Source organism: Triticum aestivum, chromosome 2D (assembly GCF_018294505.1).
Source record: "Triticum aestivum cultivar Chinese Spring chromosome 2D, IWGSC CS RefSeq v2.1, whole genome shotgun sequence".
Taxonomy (NCBI): Eukaryota; Viridiplantae; Streptophyta; class Magnoliopsida; order Poales; family Poaceae; genus Triticum; species Triticum aestivum.
This window is the reverse complement of record NC_057799.1, coordinates 618,167,375-618,177,376: the sequence shown is the minus strand read 5'-3', so window position 1 is coordinate 618,177,376 and position 10,002 is coordinate 618,167,375.

Here is a 10,002-nt window from a genome sequence, read left to right as displayed (position 1 = left end):
GAGGCTGGATGAACAGGAGCCCGTGGAGGCTGGAGGAGGTCGACGGTAGCTCGTGGAGGCTGGAGGAGGTCGACGGTGGAGATGAACAGTATCCAGTGGAGTTCCGTTTTGCGGTACGCCACACCCCTCCCGATGAACAGGACCCCCGTTTCGACCGTAGGAGGTCCGTTTCGTCCGTTTTGCGGTACGCCACACCCCTCCCGATCAACAGGACCCCCGTTTCGACCGTAGGAGGTCTGTTTTGTCCGTTTTGCGGTACGCCACACCCCTCCCAATCAACAGGACCCCCGTTTCGACCGTTGGAGGTCCGTTTCCTCCATTTTGCGGTACGCCACACCCCTCCCAATCAACAGGACCCCGTTCTGAACGTAGGAGGTCTGTTTCCTCCGCTCTGCGGTACGCCAGGCCTCATTTCCATCGCCTGTTCCGTCCAAGCCCTCCCGATGAACACGACCACGCATTCCGTTCTGACCCAGCCGGTTGGCTCCCACGCGTTCCGTTGCCTCCCGATGAACACGACGCATTCCGTTGCCTCCCCATGAACACGACGCATTCCGTTGCCTCCCCATGAACACGGCGACGACGCTGTTTCTCCGTTCCGACCTAGCCATGTCAACAAGCCCTCACCGTACGTATGCGCGAGTAGGCGTTCGAGACCCCGCCAGTATGTACACATACGGCCGTATTTTCTTTCTTGCACCCTGGCCGCTGTACGTACGTGTACATGCTAGGTGCGCGCCTCTACTACGACACGTGCGCGCCTCTACATCACCAGTATATATGTACATGCACGTTCGCGACCAGAATGACAACGCTACGTACGCTTCGACCAGGTGGGTTCCGACTGTCAGGCACTTCCTTGGGTGCGAAGATGTAGCTGGTGGGTCCCAGCAGTCAGGGGGGGCGGATCGTTTTGTTTTTTTCCGGACGCACTTCCTTGCGTGCGAAGGTGTAGCTGGTGGGTCCCAGCAGTCAGGGGAAATGTTTTTTTCGTGAAATACGGTGGCCCGTCTGGTGGGTCACCGCTGTCAGGTGGAGAAATAATTATTTTGCGCGTAATAAGGAGGCACTTCCTTGCTGCGGCCATGGACCCAGCTGTCAGCGTCTCCACGCACAGTACTCTTCCGATGGAAGTCGGTCGTTGACCACATTGACCACGCCGCACCGAGAGCACCACGGCGGTGGACAACGGCGAGGCCTAGGAATGGGACGACACGGAGGCAGGGAAGACTCGGCAGTTGTTTCCCACGCGGAGGGGAGTACGACTGTACGAGGGTTTACTGGTTCGTCTGCCGTCGCCGAATAATAATAGCAGGTGTGGGTGAGTAGAGGGATGGCTAGGCCAGCGATGGGAGTACGGTGGGGCGGTGAGGCCTGCGCGGCAGCACAGCCGGCCGCGGGGAGGAGGGAGCAGGCAGTCCCGCCGGCGCTTGTTTGAGCGGCTGGAGCAGGCAGAGCAGATATTGAAGAAGCACGACGGCCATTGGATGGACATCCAACAGTCAGTGCTTGTGCGTCAACCTTTTTTTTAGGAAAGCCTCAAATCTGTGGAAAATAGCATACAGCCCATCTGCCATTATTTCTAATAATTTACAGCCCATTTGCTAATTCTTAAGGTTTTTTTTGGAGCCCATATTCTTTTTGTTAGCATTACAGCCCATATTGTGGCCACGGTTAAAAAATTATACGAAATTTTGCATATTTCCGTGCGGTCCGAACTGTTTTTAATCCCGAAATTTCGACTCACATTCAAACTGATTTTAAAAATAAATGTATATCAATATAAAATCCAACAAATTCTCCACGCATAAAAATTAATGTAATTTAAAATCTTGAACTGAAAAAAAGATATTTGAAACTAATTGCCGGTTTGCTTTGTTTTAAAAATGTACAGCCCATTTCTCATTACTAATGGGCCATTTTCTCGGCCAGCCGAATGAAAGCTCTCCTCGTCTTGAAAGATTTGCAGCCCAACAGGCCTGCGCGGAGAGGAGTACGAGGGTTCACTGGTTCGGCTGCGGTGTGAGGCTGCCGTCACCGTAGGGCCTGGCTAGCGGTGGGAATAGTATGGGCGGTGAGGCCTCTGCGGCAGCACAGCCGGCCACGCGAGGCATGAGCATGCGGCACGACCGGCGCTGCTTTGGGCGGCTGGAGCAAGAAGACCAGAGGTTGAAGAAGCACTACGGCCATTGGATGGACATCGTACGGTCACTGGAGCTAGAATCGTCATATTGACTAAGTTGACAAAGCCCTTCATCCCCGTCAACTTAGTAGGCCCACAAGTCAGCCTCCCACCAAGGTGGGTCCCAGCTAGCCGGGGGAGTATTCATTTTTTTGTGCGTAATAAGGAGGCACTTCCGGTGCGTCCGAGCTGACAGCGAGGGGAACGTTTTTTTCACAAAATACGGTGGCCCGTCCGGTGGGTCCCAGCAGTCAGGGGAAAACGATTTTTTTCGCGAAATACTGGTGGCCCGTCTGGTGGGTCCCCGCTGTCAGGTAGAGGAATAATTATTTTCCGCGTAATAAGGAGGCACTTTCTTGCGGCTGCCGTGGACCCAGCTGTGAGCCTCTCCACGTATAGTACTCTTCCGATGGAAGTCGGTCATTGACCACATTGACCACGCCGCGCTGAGAGCACCACGGCGGTGGACGACGGCGAGGCCTAGGAAGGGGACGACGCGGAGCCGGGCAAGATGCAGCACTGGATGCACACGCGGAGAGGAGTACGAGCGTTCACTGGTTCGGCTGCGGTGGGAGGCTGCCGTCGCCGCAGAATAACAGGGGGTGTGGGTGAGTGGAGGGATGGCCTGGCCAGCGGTGGGAGCAGTAGGGGCGGTGAGGCCTCCGCGGCAGCACAGCCGGCCACGGGAGGCAGGAGCAGGCGGCACGACCGGCGCTGCTTTGGGCGGCTGGAGCAAGAAGACCAGAGGTTGAAGAAGCACGACGGCCGTTGGATGGACATCGTATGGTCAGTGCAGCTAGAATCATTTATATTGACTAAGTTGACAAAGCCCTTGGTACGTCAACTTTTTTTTTTGAATGCATGCAGATCAGCTTAGTAGGCCCACAGGTCAGCTTCCGAAACGGTGCGCCCCAGATGTCAGGGGGAGGAATCATTTTTTGGGCGGGTGAAGCTAGAATATCCGAGACTGAAGAAGAAGCACGGCATCCGTTGGATGGACATCCAACGGCCACTACTGCTAGAACCGTGTGTTGACTATAAGTTGACAAAGCCTTGCATACGCATCAACTCTGTTTTTTTAGGGGACGCGTCAACTTAGTAAGGCCAAAAGTGTGTGGCAGAGAACTTATAGCCCATTTGAGATTTGTAAGAATGTGTAGCCCATTTTTGAATTCTAATGGAATTTACTACAGCCCATTTACAGTTTGTTAAAAGTACAGCCCATTTCAACCAACCGTTCAAAACAGGATTCAATAGAATTTCCCACATTTTGGTGGGATCCGACATATTTTTATCCCAAAATTTCTAGTCAGATTAAATACAATTTCAATATAAATTTATATTACGTAAAAATCCAACGAAACATTGCGCTCGCAACAATTAATGAAATTAAAATTTTCAATATCCAAAAATAATATTTTATAAAGTAATCACGTGTTTGGTGCATTTTTTATAGTTACTGCCCAGTTTTTATAATTACATCCCATTTATTATTTCTTAAAGACCATTTTCTTGTTAAGCCTAATGCATCCCTCTAGGAAAGATTTGCAGCCCAGCGGGGCGGAGAATAACAACTTGACCTTGCCTGGGTATTCCTAAAAAAAGTATAGCTGGGCTAGCCATTTTCAGCTTGAAAATGTATAATATCTGGGCTGGATATCTGGCCTGGGCTAGACGGGCTATAGCCCGCCCAGTTAATACCTGCAACGATGTTTTCGTTGTTGTTCAGAGGAGAAAAATTAATATCTGGGCTAAACATCGAAAAACTCTGCAGTGCTCACACCTCAAAAATACAAATACTGCTCGAGCTACTTGGTCCCAGCTCTCGGCCGCTTCTTGTGCAATTCTCTCGTTTATTGACTACTACATAGGTTGACAATGGTGTGGGACCGTGATGTCAGGAAACCAGGAGGAAGCAAAATAAATTATAGTTATATATATAATAAGGAGGCACTTGCGTACGTGAGGCTATGGACCTGGTGGGTCCCCATTGTCATCCTCTCCAAGTAAAGTCATCTCCTCGCCCGCGCGCGCTTTCCGCCCGAAACAGAAAGCGCCGCCCGCCCCACTTCCCGGTGCAGGCGATTGCTCCGCCTTCAAACGACACAAGTGCCGTCCGTCCGTCCATCTGCTTCCCACATTAATGATACGCGGTTGCCGAGGCGGCTACTCCGGCGCCACACGTCCGTCCCTCCGCCCGCCCACCATTGCTATATAAACTGCTGCGCCAGCCATAGCCGCAGTCATCCGCATCCGTTCCCTTTCTCCTGTCCACACCACTACTGCTCACCATGGCTTCCTCGCGCTCCAGCGCTCTTCGGGATGGGCGGACGACGGACCACAAGGAGATGGAAGCCATTGCTGCTGTAGCGACCCGACCTCAGACGGTCAAGTCTCTGTGCTTAAGTGTCATCCCTGGATCGGTATGCTGACACACACAGTAATCGAGGATTTATAACAGAGGTAAATCACAAGTATAAAGTAACGTAAATACTATTACCTCAATCCAAATAGCGGAAGTAACAAGGTTGTGGGGTCCCATCAACACCAACGACAAAGTTGAGTGTAGAAATCGTAACCCTAATGTATCACTTACTTGTCGTAAGATCCTGCAACATGAGACGTTGCAGCCACAAAGGGTCAGTACATTGAATGTACTGGCAAATTCACACCATAGAGAAATGATGAACAAAGGCTATCACTACATGCATATATGGCTGGTGGAAAAGCTCTATGGTTACAGTTTTGCGAAAAGCCAATTTTTCCCTACTGCAAAGGAATAAATTTTATTTAACTATCATGGTGGTTGTTAAACATTGAGAATGGTTGACAACATTCTCAATCCCAATTAAGTATCATCATCAAAACCCAACAAAATTAATTAAAGTAACATGATGATGAGATTCACATGAAAATCCAAGAACTAGATACTCAAGATGTCCATAACCGGGGACACGGCTAATCATGATTAGTTTGCACACTCTGCAGAGGTTTGTGCACTTTTCCCCACAAGACTCGATCTCCTCCGTTGGATTTCTCGCACTACATGGTGTTTCAGAAATGGATGACCGAGACACAGCCTTTCAGAAGCGTTAGCACCTTACGATGGGTAGACAGTTACACCTACTTTCCCCTACATCTACTAGTCTACCATTGTAAGAGTTCACACGACTTAATCAACTATGCTAGAGCCCATAATATCTTGTGCCTACACACGGAAGTTTCTAGCATGAATAATCTCATGATCCCTTTGAGCCTGGGTGGCGGTCCAAAAGAAAACAGGCAATCACTGGGATACCCAGGTGCCTCAATCCACCCAGATTATGGATACACTCACCCAATCCACGTCTACTAGCATAGCATAGCAACATGAGCACACGTAGAAGTAACTCCCAAGGTTTTATAACAAAACAGGTAATAGTTACTACCTCATCTACTTCCCAATACCGATAATTTAATTAGATCCTAATCATGCAATGTTTGAGGATTGGTCTAATGCAATAATACTGGGTGGTAAAGAGGTACGGTCAAAGTGTGAACTTGCCTGTACTGTTGATGAAGATGATTCACACTCATAACCTCTGATAGTTCTACTCGTCACACTCCGGTCAATCTATCGTGAGCAAGCAATAGTAACCACACATAAGCAGTCACTCAAAAGATCAGAAAGATCGAAGAAAACAATTCGGAAAACTTCAAAACCAAGCAAATAACTCTTGCAACATAAAACAATTTCTAACAGTACCAAATTTATGTGAATTTGGCCTTATCAGAAATTTTAGGTCAAGAGCTTCGATTCGCAAAAAGAATCAACTCAAACGGAGTTATAAAACTTGAGTTATGATCAAACAAAGTTCAAATACAAATCTATTTGAAATCAAATTTTAAAACTTTCAAAAACATGTTTAAGTTATTTTACTGGAAAGAGGATATCATAACGAAGAAGTGGGCGTTGGTTTCGTTGGATTTGGATAAACGAGTAAAAAGTTGTAGACGTTTGAAGATCAGGGGCTAATCTGTAAATAAATTATTCACAGATGGGTCACTGGCCGAAAATAACAGGAAAAGAAAAAACTAAAAAGTGAACGTTCATTACTGAACCCTAATCTACGAACACGTTCGCTCCAGTGACTTAACTAGTGAACGTTTGCTAAATAAAAGAAAACGATAAAAAAAATAGAAACGATCTCGGCCTCTGGATCGAGATCGGATGGGGGAGGTGGAGGTGGCGGTTACCGCGGCGGCGGGGTCGTCGGCGGCGAGGAAAAGGACGGCGGCGGCGGCTCGGATCCGATCGGGGGTGGCGTTCCGGCGGTCGTAGAGGACGGCGGAGACGTTGGGGAGGGGCGGCGCGGAGCGGCGGAGTCGCCAGCGGGGTCGGCGACGGACGGCGGCGAGGTGAGCAGCGGCTCGACGGCGGCGGCGGCGAGGGTTTGCGCCGGCGGGGAGCGGCGGCTAGGGAGTAGGAGAAAAGAGGGGGCCGGGGTCGGGGCCCGCCTCTTTAAAGGCCACGGGAGGGGCGCTGGCTTGCGGCAGGGGTCGGAGGAGGCGGCGGCGCGGCGGACTCCGGCGACGTGCCGGATGCGGTCTCCCGCACTCGGGGAAGGCGGCGGCGGCGAGTTGGGCCGTGGCCTGGCTCGGCTAGGCCGGTCCGAAGAAAGTTTTTTTTATAAAACATTTTCTCACACAAACAAAAATAATAAAAACAAAATAAATAAAAATATTATATAGGCATATAATATATCAAAATATTCAGAAAAAGATTTTCTTCAACGTGGACATTTTTGTCAAGTCAAATAAAATTGAGAAAAATTCAAATAATTCAAAGAGTGCTACTACCCTACTAAAATCCAATAAAAATCATTTTAAAAATACCAAAATGATTTCAAATTTATTTCTCTCCAATTTTCTGTTGTAGGGAATCATGTTACCCTAATTTCCATATATTATATTTTTGGAGAAAAATAATTTGAATAAAACCCAAATAATTCCAAATTGAAAATAATTTTTAAAAGGATTTTTAATTTGATCTTTTAAACTTCCAACTCATATTTCATCTGTTTTGAAAAAGTCATTTTATCTTCTCCCATGAAAATCATTGAGTTGCATGAAGTTTATGAATTGAAATACTTCCAAATGAAAATCAAATATTTTCAAATACCCTTTCTTTTAATTAAATGGAAGAAGTCATATCATCTTCGCTCAAGGGTTTTGTATTTGAAAAGAATTTGAATTCATGCAGATCAGCAAGCAAAGATGAAAGTTTGGGAAAGTCCTTTTATTCCCTCTCATTTAACTTTCAAAAAGTTTTGAATTTCACTCAATCAATCACACCACAATCAAACAAACAATCAAATCTATCTATTTATTATAACATTCCAAAATTTAGAATTTTGGGATATTACAGCTGCCAACCGGCTGGCCGGCAGGCAGCCGGAGGACGACGATGTCCCAATGGAGAACATGGTAGTCAATGATCCGGCGCCAACCCCCTCCTCCGCGCCATCCTCGCCGGTGCATTGCACCATGACCATCGGCGAGGCCCGTGCCCAATATATGGATAGGGTGAGGCAGATGCGTGAGGAGCAGTTTCGGGAGGCGCAGGCCGACGCCGCCTACAACCACCATCTCCTCCAGGAGCACCTGCAGGCGGAGGAGCAGATCACCGCGGAGCGGGCGGAGCAGGAGGCGCTGCTCGACTCGTACCGCTCCGCCCGCAAGGGCCGCCTCGAGCGCTGGCGGTACCGCATGCGGGTGGCGGAGGCTGCGGCCGCCTACAAAGAGGCTAGCAAAGAGGGCGATGAAGCGAGCGAGGTGCTGTTTGGCGAGACCGAGGGCGAGGCAGAGGACAATGCCGGCTCCGATGAGTCCCCGCTCCGCTGGCGTCGACGAGGCCGTGCTCCGCCGAGGCCCCGCGGCGCCAACAACGAGGCAGAGGACACCGCCGGCTCCGCCGAGGCCCCGCCCCGCCAACAACAAGGCAGAGGACATCGCCGGCTCAGCCGAGGCCCCACCCTGCCGGCAACGTGGGGGAGGATTTCCACCGCTCCGCTGAGGCGCCGCCCGCCGGCAACGAGACAGAGGACATCACCGGCTCCGCCGGGGCCCCGCCCCGCTGCCAACGAGGCCGCGCCACACAGAAAACGAGGAAGAGTAGAACACGGTAGGTCGCCGCTGCTCGGGTCCAAGTAAGGCCACCGCTGCTACCCTCCGGTTGAAGCCAAGCTAGGCGGGTTGACCATTGACGGCCGGTTAGCTTCTTGGCGGCGACGTGGAGTCGGTGAGCTGCGCTGGAGAAGAACGCTGATTCTACTTAACTGCTGGTGCAGTTGGCTGACTGACACGTGGGCCCAACAGGCCACATGTCAGTTACGCAACTGCACCTGCAGTTAAGTCACTGACGCTTCTGTTCGGCTCAGCGGGACACATGTGGGTAGCTTCGGTTAATTAATTATACCTCCAGCGCACCCCTTTTTAGTTGAAGAATGTATGAAATGTAATGAAATCCGGCATGTTTATATGAAATCCGACCGTGTATGAATGAATTTATTTCGATTAGTTCGAATTCCTGTATCACTGCCATTGGATGAACATGCAAAACAATACGTACTAGCATTATTCCCAGGGTGATCACCTCGTTTGCAGCAGTTTCACATGTACTCCCTCCGGTCCTTTCTAGTCTGCATACAAGTTTTGTCTGCAGTCAAAGTATCTCTACTTTGACCAATCTTATACAAAAAAGTATGCACTTTCACAATGTGCGAAGTAAAAAGGAACAGAAGGAGTACAAAGAGTTTGAGCAGCTTTTTAGCGTTTATGTACATTGCAATCAAACACACAGGCCTGGCAATTCATAGAGAACATTCAAGACAATCGATGATTATGCATCTCAGCTACTCACATGTCAGAGGCAATATTTACTTCAACTAAAGAATAAAGAAAAAATTGATCGACGCTGCTGACAGCAAAGGGCGTCCCATTCGAAAATATCAAACGCATGTCTTGCTAAAATCAATGAGCAAAATTTGACAAGGTTGTCCCATTCCAAAATATCAAATGCCTACAATTGTGGAATGGGCAGGGTTTGCCATCAGTTCGGACATTGACATGGCACCTCGTGCTAAATAAACCAGCTGTTCTTTTTGTGTAGTTCCACCAAAATCAACCAAATTTGTGCGTAGCTTGTATGATTTCGCCCTTATATGTTGCAACGCCTTGAACTTATTGGCACCTCCTTTCTTGTTATGGAAATGAATGATTCAATGTATTCATGAACATTTTGTGCAGTTCCCATTGAAATCAAGCTGAGCACCCCTGTTTGCAAAAATACAAAAAAGTGATTAGTATAAAGCAAACTGTACTATGAATTGACAGTTTCAACAGGCACATACATGGTCCATGTAGAGCACACTTTTAGAAAAATGGAACTCACCAGAAAGAATCATAGAACAACATTGTACTCGCGCATCACAGCAAAAAAATGGAGATTTGTCAGTCCTTCTGAGCTGAGGTTAGTTTGGTCTTGTGGGGAGTAATGTAACCATCCTTCAACTGCTCCTTGTGAAATATCCTTATCTTACCTCAATGGGATATTACGGTGCACATACAGATTGGAAGTCTTGTCTCCATTTGTGCAGTTCACTAAAATCAAGCAACATTATCGTACAAGTAGCACAACATATGAAAGCACACTGCAGAATCATGTGAAAGAAGGCTAGTACTGACCTCTCATGATGCGGAATTCAAACAACTCACCATAAGAAGATCTGAACCAAATTCGCCTTAATGGATAGGAAGTAAGATCTCCTCTTGTGCAGTTC